Genomic DNA, 10,850 nt, shown 5'->3' on the forward strand with positions numbered 1-10,850 from the left:
GTGAAGCCACTGCTGTGTATAATCAGTAAATGCTGGCAACTGCAAATGTAGCATACATTTCTTCCCGTTATATGTGAGCTGTTTAGGGTGACCACTACTGTGGCAGCCTCCTCCTTGTGGAGAGGAGCCCCATGATGTGCCTCCATGGACTTTCCCAGGGAAAAACAGGCTTCAGGATGGGCAGTCCTAAAGGGTGAGATCAAATAGAGAAGGAATGGGCAGAAACATTAAGTAGATCCAATAGCAGCCTGATCCCAAAGCAAGGACTATGTACACACTCTGCATTTTTACTGACAACACAGCAGCATGGCTGCAAGACCTAGTAGTAACAATCCTCTGCAACTGCCACCTCTTTGAAATACAGGGATCCAGGAATAACACAGCCTTATTAAAATACAAATGCATATATTGCATCTGCCAGATGGACAGACCGTGAAAGGTCTAATCCAGTGGAGAAAACCTGAAAGATGTGGTACTCTATATTTTACTGATTGTACAGTAATGAGCTGGTTATACAATATAATGGAGACAGAAGGTGAGATAGGTTTCCAGGAAAGTACTCAGCAACCAACCAGCATGAAAATACACTGTGGGTGTTCCTAAGCAGACTTATTTAACTTCCTTCCCTCTAAGGGTTAAATGAATGCCTGCTTTGTGTTCTCTTAGAACAGGACCCCAGGAACACTCGCATATGCATGCAAATGAATGCAGCTGACTGATTTCACTCAATTCATGGATATCGGATTAGGTGATTTAATATTTTCTGGATTAGGTTTTTAACTCTGCATGTTAGTGCTGGTGTCCTCGAAGCTACTGGGGAGCGCTAGGCAGAAGTCACTTAGGAACACTCAACATCTGCAGCAAGGTTGCAGGAACATCGTACTGTTCGGCTGTGTCTGCATTTCACCAAAGATGTGGAATTACAGCAGGGTGACTTTTTCCTTTTATTCTCTGCCCTGTATTTTTTTTAAACATACTGTCAAGCTGGAAAAACTTCTTAGTTTAATGATGCAGCTGCATCAAGGGCAAGGCGCTGGTCTTTTTTCCCCCTGGGCTGGGGGAAAAAAAAAGATAAAATATTCAGACACACACACACTCTTTTACAACACATCCTATATTCACGATTGATAGTAAACCATCACACTTCATTCCAGCACAGCAAAAGGGTATATGACTCTCAGTGTAAATACTCAGTTCTAGAAGAGAGACAACAAGAGGACTTTGGAAGGCAGTGAACCACTTTAGAAGTCGGGCTGGTGGGAGAAAGGGCAAGAAGTGGAGGTGTCGGGCTGGGGGGAGGAAGGGCAAGAAGTGGAGGGCTCCGGCTTCTTGTTTTTCCTCTACCAGGGAGGGAAAATACCGGAGTGTTACTAGGATGAGTATAGAAAAAAATGTTGTGTTTGGTTTTATGGGGTTTGTTTTTTTATTTTCTTTAAATATGTGGTTTTGTGCATCATCCACTAGCCAGAAAAAAAATGTTAATTGAAGACCTCTTGAGTAGTGAAGTGGATAATGTGCTGTCAAACAAGACAGAGTACATCATGGCATCAATGCTGTTTAACTTCAATCCTCATGTCCTGTGGGCAGCACCATTGACCTTAGAGAGACCCAGCTCTGGGTGCTTTTCACGTCCTGCCAGTGACCTCTGCCACGTGCTTGAAATCTTTGTGGCTCTTATGTTACCTGTTCTGCCCACACAGAAGATAAGGTCTGCTGAACAATGATGTGACTGGGTATCCTAACATTTCCCTTAAGCCTTAAAATCTCTGTGACAGACTTCAAACATTTTTTTTTTCTATTTTAACATAGTCTGTCTTCCTAAAATTGGCTATGATTTAAAATTAGACCCTATAATGAGTAGACCATGGTATTCTGTCTCTCTTTATTATGGTGTGAGGTTACTGACCCTTCAGTGACTGCCCTGCTGGGATTTTTGTAATGTCCTGGCATGTGAAAAGGTCCTTTTTTTTTTTGTTTTGGCACTATGACTTTCAGAGTGGCTTTCTTTCTATAATTATAAATACATGCTATCTAAAAGCTGGTTTGAGCGTAGGATCACCCTATTCTGACTGAAGGAAAACTAAGGCTAATGTTTATCTGAACACCCAAGACAGTCAACATTTGACGCAGACAAATAAAAACCATCAGTAAAGTCTTAGCATTCTGAAAGAAATTTGGTAAGAATGAAGAAATTCCATTCTAACATTTAGGAACATTTTAAGAACACACTGTTTAACTCAAGGATATTGTGGAACAAAGAGTCCCCTGAAACTGGTTAAGCCTATCCAAGCGACGACATGAAGCCTGACATGCAACAAACACCTTCGCAAGCCTAGAGTGGAACTGAGTGGTTTCAGTGCGGGATGATGCTCAGAGGCCATAACCCTGACCAGCTGTGGGTGATAAGGTCAGTCTGGGGAGTAGGAAAGTGGTAAGCAGCAGCAGAAACTGCATTAAGGACCACATACAATTCAAGTCCTTTTTGCTAATTTATGTTAAAATTGGTAAATATTTTCAGCAAAAAGTCTAAGGAAGTCATTAAACAAATTAAGAATTATGCTACTGTAATAAAAAAAAACCAATAAAATGTTTTGAGGTTTAAATTTGAAATGTTTCTCAATGCTCTTCAGTTTTCAAGCACCAAACTAAACAAAGATTGACAATTTGAAGATCAGCATGAAGCAGTTTTTCCTCTAATAGGGCTTTTTTTTCCCATGCAAATAGACTGCCAGACTCACAGAACTCCAATTATACCACAATTTTGCATGTTAGAATACATAAATGAATCATGATGTGGCTGAATTCGAACCTTGAAGGAAGACAGGGATGCTGATAAATAGATTTACAGCCTAATACTGTTTTGGGCTTCTGATAACTAGAATTACAACATAATAGTCTGAAGTATTTTACAGCTTCCTTTTCTAAGATTTCAGGATTTTTTTTTTCTAACAATAATAAAGTAACCCTAAAACACAGTTGTGAGATGTGTAGAGAAAAGGTTAATGCTTGTCAAAACCAGGCAACTGACTTGTTGAAGGTCAGAGGGCAAACCTGGAAGAGCTGGAAGAAAAGAAGCCAGTCACTCTGCCTTTGCCATTAGATGGGTCTGCTCATCAGGCTGTAACCATGGCTCTGGCCCGGGATAGTTAAAAAAACCGTACCAAGGTTGCCGGGCAGCCAACCTCCAGGGCTAGAGGTGGAAAGGAATTCTAAAATTAGCTGAAGCAATAAAACGTTCTAGTTGTGAACTTTGCAATCGTCCTTAATTACTCTGAGGTTATGACTAATATTCTTACGCAAAATGTTCCAGGTGGAATTTTTCCAGTTTTGTGTGAAACCTCTTAGGGCTACAGCGGTTGAGAGAGTTCCTAATTATGAAGGATTTTCCAGTCAATTTGGGTTGTTTCCAGACAGCTTTGGATAACATGGGTTTGAACTAATTTTTTTTTTCCCAGTGTAACAAACCCAGTTGACAGATGGGGAACTGAGGCACTGAACAACCTGCTGAATTCTGGTCTCCTGCGTGTGTGCTCTGTCAACAACTACGTCATGCTCTGTCTCTAGGTCATCCTGTCTATCCTTTTTGCTATCTATGCACAAAGAGACAACATAGGAAAATGACTATTTTTCTGCAGTTATAAAGCATGCAAGTGTGAGGTCAGCAATGAACTAGGGCAGCCTGTTCAGATCCATTACCCCTAATACGCTGAGATGCACAAGAATTTACCAGTCCTTTTATACAGACCTAGAAATATTCAAGCTCAAAGACAACCGTGGCCAAGAAGAAAAGTAACCTACCAGCATGAATGAAATAATAGAATCAAAGAAATCACTTATTCTAAGAAAGGGAAACGAGAGGGATTGATAGCTGATGTACACTGTACAGTATCAGAGAAGAATGGGGATATTCACAAAAGCTAACCTAAGCCTACTGAGGCTAATGAACGAGGCACTTCCTGTAGTTAAAAAGAGAGATAAAGTTCTCTCCAGGGTGATTTCTATCAGAAACTTAATTTAGCCATCATTATAAATGCAACCAAGGGAGACTAGTTAGCCTTTGTAACAGGCTTCTCCCTCACTGTAGCTCTGCTACAGAATTTTATGTCATGGGGTTTTATTCACTTGTTTTTAATATATCAGTTCAGTGGTTTTTGAGAAATGTTTGCATATTTCTGCATACCAGTCCTTATTTCACCCCTCTTTATAGGAGAATACAAATGTATGAAACCAGGAGTTCACCGCCTCCTTTCCCACTAGAGCTGTGCGCACTGTTCCCAGAAGAAGGAATTCCACTGCAGGAGGGCAAGTGGAGCACTGGCAGCGTTTTGCCACGCCGACTTCCAGACTTGGGGCTCTAAAGATTTGATTAGAAATGTTGATCTGGTAATGATTAATTTTACGAACATCCTAGAATCAGGCATAAGACATCATCTTACCCTGAACTGACAGGGAAGCGAGGAAAGAAAGTCAGGTCAGTTCTACCCCACAGGTGTTCTAACGGCCTGAACAGCAGCTAGGGCTTGTTCAGTCAGCAGGAGGGCAGCTCCTTCGAACAGGGTCTGGTTTTGGGCTGGACATTTGGAAGCAGGCTGGTTAAGAATTTCACTTTTTCTTCTGTCTGTCCAAGGTTAGGCAATACGAAAGGTTTTTAACCTTTTTTGAGAAGTTTAACTCAGATACGAAAAAAAAATGGAGGAAGCTGGGCTTATTGGTATATAGCCCGCAGAACGTATGTCTTACCAAGTGACACAAAAATACACCCTTCGTAAAGTGCGACTGCCTGCAAATAACCTGGAGATACCCTTGGTCACAACTGATCTGAATCTCTTTCAAGCAGCTCTTGATTTCAATTTGCTGTAATCCCACAGGAAGGTTACTGTGCCATCCTAAGTTTCTGCCCATTACACGACTTCAAATCAAAGTGACTGCTGTGACACGACAATAAAACTACATGGTAAGACCACCAGCAATCTGTTATAACATTAACACGTTGAATCTGTTACAGACTGTTCTGCTGAACTACTCTAGAAAAGTCAACACATCACACCAACAGAAATGGGTGAAAATATTGACCACAAACTAAAAAAGGCATCTGAAACTTCTTTTCTTAATGTAAGAGATTTTGTGCCCAGCTCTAGGTATAAAACCTGATGTTTTGAAAACAGAGACAATTAAATAAATATATTTTCAAACATTTCTATTATTGAAATGAACATTATATTTGATAGTTTTGTTCAAATGTAATTTTAACCTCATTATCAAACAGACTGCCATTATGAAAGCAGGTAGCAGTACAATTACTATACACAGGCTTTAATTTAAGGAATATTTCCATTGTTACCCATACTTCTTCTTTAATTCTGCAGTGCAGGCACACATTCCCAGCACCATTGCAATACACAATGGTATACCCTTTCAATGCTACTCTTTAAACCAAAATTATGATCCTAAAATTGTGATGGCTAAAGGATAAAACAGTGTCTTACGGAGGGAAAATCTGGAGACAATACTTGATTTTTATGACAAGTTAAAATATTGCTGTAAACACCAGCTTGGAAACTGGTTTTACTTCAAGAAAGCAAGCAAGAACAATCCATGTTGCGTGCTACATTCAGTCACGCTAGAAACAAGTGACTTACCTTATCAGAGAAGACGCTATCTAGGAAGTTTTCTTGCAACAGCAAGTAGCTATGAAAGCTTGCTAGGAGAGAAAAATGGTGATTCACATGTCACAGGAAACAGCATATACTTTTTTTGTTGTCTTGTTCTTTGGAGTGAACAAAATTAACCCTCAGCTCATTACAAAGGAAACCCCAAACAATCTTCCCGTAAATTAATGAGTGAGCCAATTAATAAAATGAAAACAATTGCATCCAAAAAATAATGTGCTCTCTCTTTCGGTACACAGAATCAAAAATCTTTGATATGTGTGCAGAATTCTGCATCTAATTTAATTAGCAGTTTTGTGTCTAAAGAAAAAAGTTCCAGCTTATTTGCTCAACATGTTAAATTAGGTACCTTGTATACTACCACATTTAAACATTAATATATGGGAATAATGGATAAAAAGAGCCTCCATACTCACATTTGGTTTTAAGCTGCTTCTCTTGGTAACTTGTGCAGCAAAATAAAAGAAGAAATAATTACACGCCTTCACAGAAACAAGCATTCCTCAAGTCCAAAAGAAACAGAACACTTTGCCAGAGCTATTTGAGGGTCCCATCAGAATTTGGCTGGATGGAGGAAGGCTGAGGGTCAGTTTGTTTCCCTTAGACCTCATGACATGCAAATAGCTGGCTGCCTCGCCACTGAATCAAATCATTCTTTGACATGTTGTGTTTACAAATTGCAAATACATACCTTGTAGGAGGTTCTTAAAGGAACATGCTTCAGACAGCTGTCAAAAGGAAAAAGGTAATTCTGGTAAAAAAGATGACTCAGAAGTCCCAAACTGTTTAGTACAAGGAAAAAAAGAAAGGGGAAAAAAAAAAGAAAAAAGAAAAATAAGAGTCATAATTCATTCCCGGATATGCTTTGGTCCGTGCATAATGAACCCAAGAGATCTCACGTGGGCTTGTAAATCAGGAAAGAAAAATAGTGATGACTAAAGTGTACAGGAAATGGGGGGCAGGGAGAAACACTTTCCCAGTTTCAGAACTGGGGACCCAGCAGAACTGCTCTGACACCACTAAAGACATTTCCGCTCTGGAACATTTTGCTGCTCTTCCCACAGGTGTCCATATGGCCTTACCATCTGAGTGGCAGCACTCCTAGGTTGTGGCCACTCCTAGGTTCTCCTTCCGTACTCCTCAGTTCTGGCCGTCTTTGAATTGCAGAGCAGGGGCCAGCCGACTTCCACTGACAGCTACTGTGGGTGTGGAGCATACGTACAGGAGTGCTTATGGCTTGAGTAGGTCTCTACGCAAACCTCTAATCAATCGCAGCTGAAAGAAGGATATTGCATCCATTAAAAATGCAGGATGAAGTCAAGCGGAGTGAAAAAAAGGCATGACTGCTTGTGGTTTGAACCACTACTGACCTCCAGGCAGATTTTTCCATAACCAAGGGCCAATAGATCTGAATCACTGAGTCCATAATGTCAAGCGTGTGGGAGCTGGTTTATGTCACAGATAGAAGAAAGAAGGGAAACGTTTGAACAGTTTAAAGATCTATTAAAGACCTGAAGACTTTGGCACCACTACCAAAACAGGACAACGTATTCCAGAGGTTCTCTCTGTCTAGGTAGTACCTTGCAAGATGCTACATAAGACTGATCACTTGATTATTATTGCACAGAATCCATCATCCCTATTTGTAGATGATTGGTTTATCAAAACTCTGCAGACAGATATTTTGTCTTATACTCAACCTAGACTGAGTTATTTCCTCCTACTGTTGTGTGAGCCACAAGCTTTATTTATACCAAGCACTTCTATACTGATTTTTAAAGCTTGGATTTTTTTTTCAGATTTTCTGCAGGACAAGTTAAGTCTGGAGTCCAGAATTTGAAAATCATGAATAGCTTCCTCTTGCCTTTACTTCCAAAAAAATAAATAATGAAATGACAGTTCTTGACTGAGAACCTTTTGAAGCTCACAAGGCACAAGTATTATCCAAATGGATCTGTCAAAGGAGTTAATAACACTTAGAAATACTTCTAAAGCAAGACATTCTTTCCAGAAAGGCTGAGAAGTAGACCCCTCTTCCAACATATCACCTTAAACTTCAAAGCCTACACTTAAATTTGTGTCACTGCAGACAGAGATCATCACTGTGTTAATAGAAGACATGGCCAGAGAAGCTCTTGAAACAGAGATCTTGCCAACTGGTGCAAATTGAGTACAACTGAAGAGGACAACAAAATCTCAGCTGCTTCCTTAGAGTATCAGTTAGAGGATGTCTCATCCGGCTCCCACATCTCTTCCTGAACCTCCTGAAATGGAAAGCAGCATACTTCATCCGTCCCCAGACATGACCTGCCTTGACCTAACTTCCTTTTCACATCGAGGATCTGGGAAATTCATCAACCAAATGGTGTTTCTCGTTAAACTTCTCAAGTTGCTTTTCCCACTTCAGATTATTTTTTTTTCTGTTAAATTAAAAAAAAAAAGTAATTCCTTAACAATTCCTAAAAAAAATTAAGTAAATAAATTGATCTGTTGTTTTCCTGAGAAAACATCTTTGGCATTTACTGAGTATGTTATTTGGGTCATCAGAGAAAGGAATGCTGCTCTCACAAGTATCCTGTTTACCCAAAAGCTTCAGATAATTCCCATTTTCTATCTTTAAAGTATAATCATCGTTCAAGAAGTCTGAGAAGCACATATTTGGAGGCTCAAAAAGCACCCAAGGGAAAAATCACTACATGCCTTGATCTTAAATTCCTCCCTCGGCATCCACTTTTGGCCCCTGCTGGAGACACAATACTGGGCTCCACAGACCTTTGATCTGACCCAGTACACTCTTGTGTCTTCTGCAAGAGTACTCGACTTTATATTTAAAAAAACCCCAAACCTATCCAGTTTTATAGAAATTTCCATTTTCCTGGCCTAAGGAAATGTAACTGTTACTAAAAATTCAAGGAGCCACCACTGCCTGAGTAGCCTACTCCTGAGCCTACACAGAGAACAGAAGCACTGTGGCTCTGTCTGAACGAGCTGCGAGATGGATTCGCGCAGATGACAGAACCCAACGCTGTTCCTTAGAAACTTGTGACAACTGTTTTTTTTTAAAACAGCTGCAAAACAAGAGAAGTGGAAAGAAGGCTGCAAGTTCTAAGAGGTCCAGCAGACCTGCAAATAACCAGGTACAAAAGTCACATTTTGCCACTTAAAAGCAGGGAAAGGAGGTTGCTGAGAAAGGCATTCTTCTACCTATGGCTAATGCACCCGTTCCAATTTGCCAAGAGTGGCAGCAACTGAGGCTAGGAGATGCGTGTTTATAAATACTGGTGTAAATATACATACCTGCATACATACATGTCAGCTTTCGGAGTCTATAAAAATGTAATGGTGGTGGTTAAATACCATAGGTGAAGGGCATGAGAGGCTGACACTAAATACTTAAAACCAAAGTGAAAGTGTTAATTAGTATACTTTGAATTGCCTTTCATTTTCCTAGATATTCCAAGGGGCAATTTTGTTTTGTGAACTGAACCTCTGATTTCTAAGATGAGATTACTCTTCCTCCTGCACACACTCCTCCTAGGGAGAGGAAAAAACCCCATGAATTAGGAAAATATTCAGGAAAATGTGAATATTCCTTTTCTTTCTCTTTCAAAATACTTCCATTTCATAAACTAAAGATTGATTTTCCATATCTAAGTGACAATAAAAATATCTGGGAAGGTTTTCCAACCTATGTCTCCTTGAATTCTGTTAGTAGCCAGCAGATAGATATGAATCTTAGTGTTCTCCTTGTGTCTACTTTGAAGAATATATACTTTTATCATTCTTATAACATTGTCTACAACACAGCAAGTCTATCACATGATATAGTATGATATAAGTCCATTATTATTCCAGCATAAAACAGTACCAAACAAAAATACACGGACACTCAGAATGGCATGTGAAATCCAATGATGCACATTACCAATTGCTGTTTAAAAGCTGCAAGTCGCAAGATGATCAACCATTGCTTAAGTCAACAGAGTGCATTTTAAATACTTCAGCCTTTAATGTTATTAAAATAATTTCATATTTGCATACAGAATGTCATATGGCATATTATATACAAAATATCTCAATGTCTTATAAAATTGTTTACATTCAGCATAGGAACTTAATTATTCAGGCTAAAAGCAAGAAATCAAACCTATTCCCTGTACGCAAACTCTACGTCTTGAACAAAGTTAAACAGCCTCAATATTTTTCATCTCTTACTCCTCATTGTCCTTTACTGGCAGGTATGATAGCCTCCAGGCAAGGAAAGAGTAACAACTACCTTTGCTTCTGCCTTACAACTGGCAAACTGTTGCACCTTACAGCTTGTAAAAGATCAGCACTGATGTGAGGATTGTTAAACATTACAGCCTTTTATATACCCACAAAATTCCATTTTTTATCTTACCAAAATTAACTTAACCCTGGTTAACCTGTTACTGAGCTTCCATATTTGGCCTCTGCAACTTCCATTTGCTGCAATTTCGGGCTTGGATGTATCTATGAGTAAGCTTGTAGAATCTGTAAACTGTTGAAAACAGAAATATTTCAACAGAGTAGGGCTTGCACAGAATTTGCTTTCTTTCATCATCAAAGAATTTTGTCAAGAATGGGCGAATGCCATTTTTAGTGAAAAGAACTCTATTTCTTGTCTTACTACTCAAACTAGATTTTATGCAAAAAATGGAAATTACACACATTAAATCAATGGGCATTACCGAAATAATACAACTAAAATACTTCTGGTTTGAAAATTAGCTTCTCTTAAAAGGAAGTCAGAAGTATATTTGACATACAAGAATCATATCATTAACAGTGGCAGAGTCTATTTTACACATTTTTCCACTTTCCTGAAGACATAAAGTAGCGCTCATGTAAAAATAAGGCTGGTAAAAACCTTTAGCCAATATTTCTGTCTATAAAGTTTATGTACAAACATCATAAACTACATTCTTTTCAAGAAATTCAGGATAAACAGAATACCACAAGTTCTCTCAAGGAGCTGACAGAATGCAAGCAAGTACTTCCAAATGCTGTGGGAACTGGACTAAGAACTCACCAAGTCTGCTGAATGAACATACAGCACGTAAAACATGTCAGGCGTAGCAGTATTTATCCACCCCCTAAACACCAATGCAAAAAGAGGTGATAACCTCCTCTGTCCCAGTTACAAGCTTTAAATGAAGT

This window comes from Eurypyga helias, unplaced genomic scaffold (assembly GCF_000690775.1).
Source record: "Eurypyga helias isolate BGI_N326 unplaced genomic scaffold, ASM69077v1 scaffold2104, whole genome shotgun sequence".
NCBI lineage: Eukaryota > Metazoa > Chordata > Aves > Eurypygiformes > Eurypygidae > Eurypyga > Eurypyga helias.